At 38.0% G+C, this 6,231-nt stretch overlaps 1 long non-coding RNA gene across 1 annotated transcript; it reads left to right on the top strand.

Annotated features, from left to right (window-relative positions):
• The first annotated feature begins 361 nt into the window (after positions 1 to 361).
• Positions 362 to 3,792, top strand: LOC114548412 (uncharacterized). The gene is made up of 3 exons (XR_003691355.1): positions 362 to 487; positions 582 to 697; positions 3,173 to 3,792. It is a non-coding gene; the product is annotated as an uncharacterized LOC114548412 (long non-coding RNA).
• Positions 3,793 to 6,231: the final 2,439 nt, after the last annotated feature.

Below are 6,231 nucleotides of genomic sequence, written 5' to 3' on the forward strand. Positions count from 1 at the left end.
TCAGAAGTATTTCAACTATTTATGCGGAAAAATATTGCCTGTGTGACTGATATATGTAATGTTATCTCCATAAATGGAGACTTGAGGCGAGACAGTCAGTAACAATCCATCTTTACCTGACAGTTTCTCAAGATCCCTCATTCATCTCTCTGAGAGTCAACTCATCTGCTAAGATCACATGCTCCACATCCTTGCCTGATCCCATGGGCTTGTCTTTGAAGAGTGCCTTTCATGACAAAAGGGAAATTGTGTTCTTGTCCTTGAAGAACGGACTAGTGACCAAGAATACTATAGCTGAAGAATTTGTAGGCCGAATTAACATAGCTCCAGACCAGCAGATCAGGGGCGGGCTCTGGGTTTACCCTGCAGCTGTCTTTGCTGGGGCAGGAGGACACAGACTTGTACTACTGCAGCTGGATATACTTCAAATCAGAGACGGATAATATTGAATCCCTGCCCAGCAATGGCACCATTATTATTGTCAAAGGTGAATAGAGCCAATCATTTCAGTTCAAACATGCACACACGCTGTACATTCACATAAAATTCTTTTACTAAGTTGGTGTCATTGATTTCCACAGAAAGAGATCCACAGGAACAATGCAGGCATCACATTTGGGATCTCATCTTGATTGCCTTTGGTGTGACAGCATTCCCTGTCATTTTGTTCGTTGGAGTGATTGTGAGATGCAAACGAGTAAGTACTACCAATATGAGAAGCCATGTAGGCGAAAATTCACACATGCAGTACATGCATACTTCACTTGCACATTCATGCATAACGTGACCATGTATGAGTATGACGGTGTGTGTGTGTGTGTGTGTGTGTGTGTGTGTGTGTGTGTGTGTGTGTGTGTGTGTGTGTGTGTGTGTGTGCTATGTGTCAGAGATGTTCACAAGTCTCTAAGCTACAGTCCAAAACAAGTCTCAAGTTTTGCATTCAGTGCTTCTTTTGTTTGGGCCTTGGTGTATGAAGCTTTTAAAGCCAAGGCTTATGATAACAACAGCTGCTGGTGCGGCCAACATGTTTGTTGTCCTCTCTCACGTGTGGCGGCGCACAGCAGATACATTACATATTACCTGTTACGTAGGTAGGTCATAGGTTACGCAGGGAGGGGAATAACAGTCAAATCATTAGAAGTTTCCTAAAAATGTATATGAAAATACAATAAAAAGACTTTGATTAAAAAAATAAAATAAAAGATTGTTCACGCGCGTCCCACATCTTGAGTCTGAGTCAAGTCTGAAGTAATAATAAACAATAAAACAATAATTTGACCTTTGGTTCAAGGCAGGTTGCAAACTCTGGCCTCCTGAGTGGAAATCCAGTGTTTGTGGGATCCCGCTATCCACCCCCCACCACCTGCACACATACATACATAGGCCTACATATATACATACTCATATTCATATACACTCATACACATTGTCATGTTATGCATGTGCAAGTGAACAGTGGTGGAATGTAACTAAGTACATTTACTCTAGTACTGTACTTACAAATGTACTACTTTTTAGTACTTTTACTTTTAATACTTTAAGTAAATTTTCCTGATGATACTTACATACTTTTACTTAAGTAACATTTTCAATGCAAGACTTTTACTTGTAACAGAGTATTTTTACAGTGTGGTATTATTACTTTTACTATAGTAAATGATCTGAATACTTTTTCCACCACTGCAAGTGAAGTATATATGTATGTACGAGTGAAGTATTCAATTTTGACCTAGATGGCTTTTCATATAGGCAATACGGTGGCCAAGACGGTTCAACACAAATAAAAAGCTACAACACAAACACAAAAAGCGAATACACAAAACGAAAGCTACAACACAAATACACAAGACAATGGAAGTGAGTGTGTTGTTGACAATGGAGCCGCAGGAGGAAAGTTCTTGTATGTTTGAGAAGTAAGTGAAATATGGTTCCTGGCTAATTATGATTACTGTCACTATGTGATTGTCACAAATAAGCAATGTTGTTCAATATATTTTTTATTTTCATATGTATGTACTCTGCCATTAAGGCTACGAAGCTGCAGTTATAATGTTAATTTGAATGGTGCCCAGCGTCTTTTAACGCGTGAGTGCTAAGTTTAAAGTTCCTAGTTTGTCACGTTTATTGAAGCTGTTTAAATCACATAAATATTATATCCCACCGTTACATGCTTGTAACTTGTTAACCGTATCTATCTGATTATTGACTCCCAGCGGCAAATTCCCTCGATACGGTTGGTTTGGAAAGTGTGTGTGTGTGTGTGTGTGTGTGTGTGTGTGTGTGTGGTTATGGTTACGGTAAACAAATGTTTAAAGTGAAAGCTAATTGTGTTACCTTCAATATGCTGCCTATTACAGTGTTAGGGGCGTAATATGTCATACATACACACATACACGGTCTATGTTCACAGTCATACACTGTTGATCTGAATGAAATAAACCCAGAATTTAAACCATGACCTTCCTTCATGCTTACTACTGCAAAATAAAATAAATAAATACATAGAATTCAGACTGCGGACTGAATATTTACACTGTATTTAAAACCATGCAAAAGGGTTTGTTCATAGACTGTATATTACCATTTGTACAGTCTATGGTTTAGCTGCATGTCCTCAGTCTTACCCTACAAATAGGCACACACACACACACACACACACTTTCCTTCGTAGCCTAAATGGCATAGTATACATACATATGAAAATCCAAAGATATTGAACAACATTGCTTATTTGTGACAATCACGTAGCGACAGTAATCATAATTTGCAAGGAACCATGTTTCACTTACAAGAACTTTCCTCCAGCTCATCCGCTGGCTCTGTTTGCGACAACACGCTTACTTCCGTTGTCACTGACTTCTGTTGTCGCTTACGTATTTGTGTTGTGGCTTTTGTATTTGTGTTGGAGCTTTTGTTTTTGTGTTGGAGCTTTTGCGTTTGTTGTTGTATCTTTTGCGTTTGGGTTGTGGCTTTTTGTATTTGTGTTTAAGCTTTTGTGTTTGTGTTGTGGCTTTTGTATTTGTGTTGGAGCTTTTGTGTTTGTGTTGTGGCTTTTGTATTTGTGTTGAACCGTCTCGGCCACCGTACTGCAAGCATATGGACCTGCTCTCATAATAATGCAAGTACAATGCTACAATGTTTCAATGTATTTCTTTTTTGTGTGTTTCTACAGTTTAAAAAGAACTTCAGACCGGCCAGAGTTGTAAAACGACCCAGAGTTAACCGGCCTCAGCATGTCTGTCCTCAGCGGAGAGTTCAACAATGTCCCTACTTAGATACATATGTAAATAATCCTACTTTGGACTTCAGAGGCAGTCGGTACTGCTAAGACTCAATGTGATGATAATGATATGACATGGCCATTCTTTAGAACAGTTGTTGTCTAAATGGATTAATGAACTCTGCGGTTAATGTATTGCACAGAGGGTTTGTAACAGATGGTTAAGATATATTTTGAGTCAGCAGCTTGCCTAATGTGCTCAAGGTGTCTCACTTCTTGCTCATTTCCTTTTTTATACAAATTTGTGTTTTGTTTGCAGAAAAGCGATGAGCTACCACATCCTGGCTGATGTTGGGTGTACAGGTGCAATGCGTGTGAAGAGTGTCAGTAAAGTGCAGAGCAAGCATTATTGTTCTTCTATACAGTATGTTGCATTACAGGTGGGCTTAAACCGCTGAATTTTGCAGGATACTTATTCTACGTGTTTCTTTTGTGTGTCATAAATAGTTTGAACCTTTTGAACCAGTTTCTGTCTGAATTTATATGTACAATAAATCTCAATATTTTTTCCAGTTTTGCAGTTCCTTTGAAGAGTCTTTGATATAGTAATAAAAATTAATATTGCACCATTCAGGGAGACAACTTTCAACGAAACAATGCCAGTTGTTTTCGATTTATGAGGAGTATGGTTAACTGCTCCTCAGATCTCTGCGGTGTATCCAGACAGGTATGTGTCTAATCTGAGTTTTCTGTTGCACAACTAAAACAACCTTTGAACATGTTCCACCAAAACAAGTTCCTTCCTGAGGCTATTTTGCAGAGGCAATTGTGATTGGTTAAAAGAAACACCAACAAACCAGAGCAAGTTTTTCTCCTATCCCGGATTGTTGTGTGGACTAGCCAGACCCTCCTTCGCAGTGCTGTGGAGGAAGGTCTGGCAATCTGACTACTTATTTGGTAATGTAAGCTGTCAGGCAATGGTTCCCATAGAGGAAAATAACTAATTAATTAAAAAAGTATCTAAAGGTGACCAGCAGAGCTGCCAACTTTACATTTAGTTTGGATTGAGATTTGATATCTGTGTCTTTACATTTTATGTGTAGGCCTTCATTGACATTACCCACCGCAGTGGTGAGGTCATCACTAGGCAGCTTTATTTGTATAGCACATTTCATCAACAGGGCAATTCAAAGTGCTTTACATAAAACATTAAAGATCAGTTAAAAATCAATTAAAAACTCAAATTAAAACATTAAAGAGCAGTTAAAAATGATTAAAAAAAAAAAAAAAAAAAAGGCAGGACCATATTTCTTTACCATCTCATCCACCACGGGCCCCACAGGAACATGTGACTTTGTACTCTCGTTACCCATAACAAGAGTGGAAGTGCTTCTCTTTACCTACAATATAGCGGTCGCTATGAGGCTTAGTTTAATCAAGGCAAACTTTGCAAAATCCTAAACAGTTCCAACTGTTTTCCTTTAGATTTTATCATAAAATCTATGTCACACCCACGTTGGAGAAACTCTCAGAAATATGTCCGTTATCTGTTCAAGAATACCACTAGATAAAAGACGAGAATAAAATTGACAGTGCAGTATAAGAAATTCACAATTATTTAAAGAAAGGCAACTGAGAGTTGCCGTGGCAGTTAAAAACGTTAAAAAAAGAAAAAGAAAAGAAAACAGGCTTGACCATATTTCTTTATCATCTCATCCACCACGGGCCCCGCAGGAACATGTGACTTTGTACTCTGTTACCCATAACAAGAGTGGAAGTACTTCTCTTTTTCTACAATATAGCCATCGCTATAAGGCTTAGTTTAATCAATGCAAACTTTGCAAAATTCTAAACAGTTCCAACTGTCCACACCTGTTTTCGAGAAATTCTCAGAAATATGTCCATTATCTGTTCAAAAATACCACTAGATAAAAGACGAGAATAAATTTGACCGTGCAGTATAAGATATTAATAATTATTTAAAGAAAGGCAAGATAAAAAAGAAAGGTCTTCAGCTTTAATTTGAAAGAACTGAGAGTTGCGGCGGACTTGCAGTTTTCTGGGAGTTCATTCCAGATACGTGGAGCATAAAAACTGAACGCTGCTTCTCCCTGTTTAGTTCTGACTTTGGGGACAGCAAGCAGACCTGTCCCAGACGACCTGAGAGGTCTGGGTGGGTCATAATGTAGTAGCAGATCAGAAATGTATTTCGGCCCTAAACCATTTAGTGATTTATAAACCAGCAGAAGTATTTTGAAATCTATTCTTTTGGCCACAGGAAGCCAGTGTAGAGACTTCAGAATTGGAGTGATGTGATCCACTTTCTTGGTCTTAGTGAGGACTTGAGCTGTCTGAATGATTTTTTAGGGAGACCTGTAAAGACACAGTTACAGTAGTCAAGTCTACTAAAGATAAAAGCATGGACAAGTTTTTCCAAACCCTGCTGAGACATAAGTCCTTTAACCCTTGATATATATTTAAAGTGATAATAGGCTGACTTTGCTATTGTCTACACTACTCAACCCCCAGGAATTTTCAAAGGTTCAGCAGCCTTCAAAGCCTTCGCACTTTCAAAGCATTTATAGATGAAATGCCAAATCATTAATCAATTATGGACAATGATAAATAAATAGATAGGCCAAACTCCAGACATCATAACCTCTGATGCTGATTATTAATCACCCTGAGTTTACTTAAAAAGTTGAAACTGCCAACTCACTGAATTCTTGGTGGTTCATGATGCTTTTTGATTATTTCTATTTTATACATGAATTAGTTTGGTTACATATTTGATTTAGTTAATTGTTAGGGTTAACAATAACAACAACTTTATTCTACAACATAATAATGCAGATTTTTCAACCAGTGGTTCTTGCATTAATCTTATAATCAAGCTTTGCAGAATAAAGGCTCTTTAATGAATTAGCAGCCTACTGAAGGGCTTTCCTTTAAATCTCTTTACAGCCATCTCAAAGCAGCAGGTATCTGTTCCATCTGCAGTCTCTAACTGA

Source organism: Perca flavescens, chromosome 21, assembly GCF_004354835.1.
Source record: "Perca flavescens isolate YP-PL-M2 chromosome 21, PFLA_1.0, whole genome shotgun sequence".
Classification (NCBI taxonomy): domain Eukaryota; kingdom Metazoa; phylum Chordata; class Actinopteri; order Perciformes; family Percidae; genus Perca; species Perca flavescens.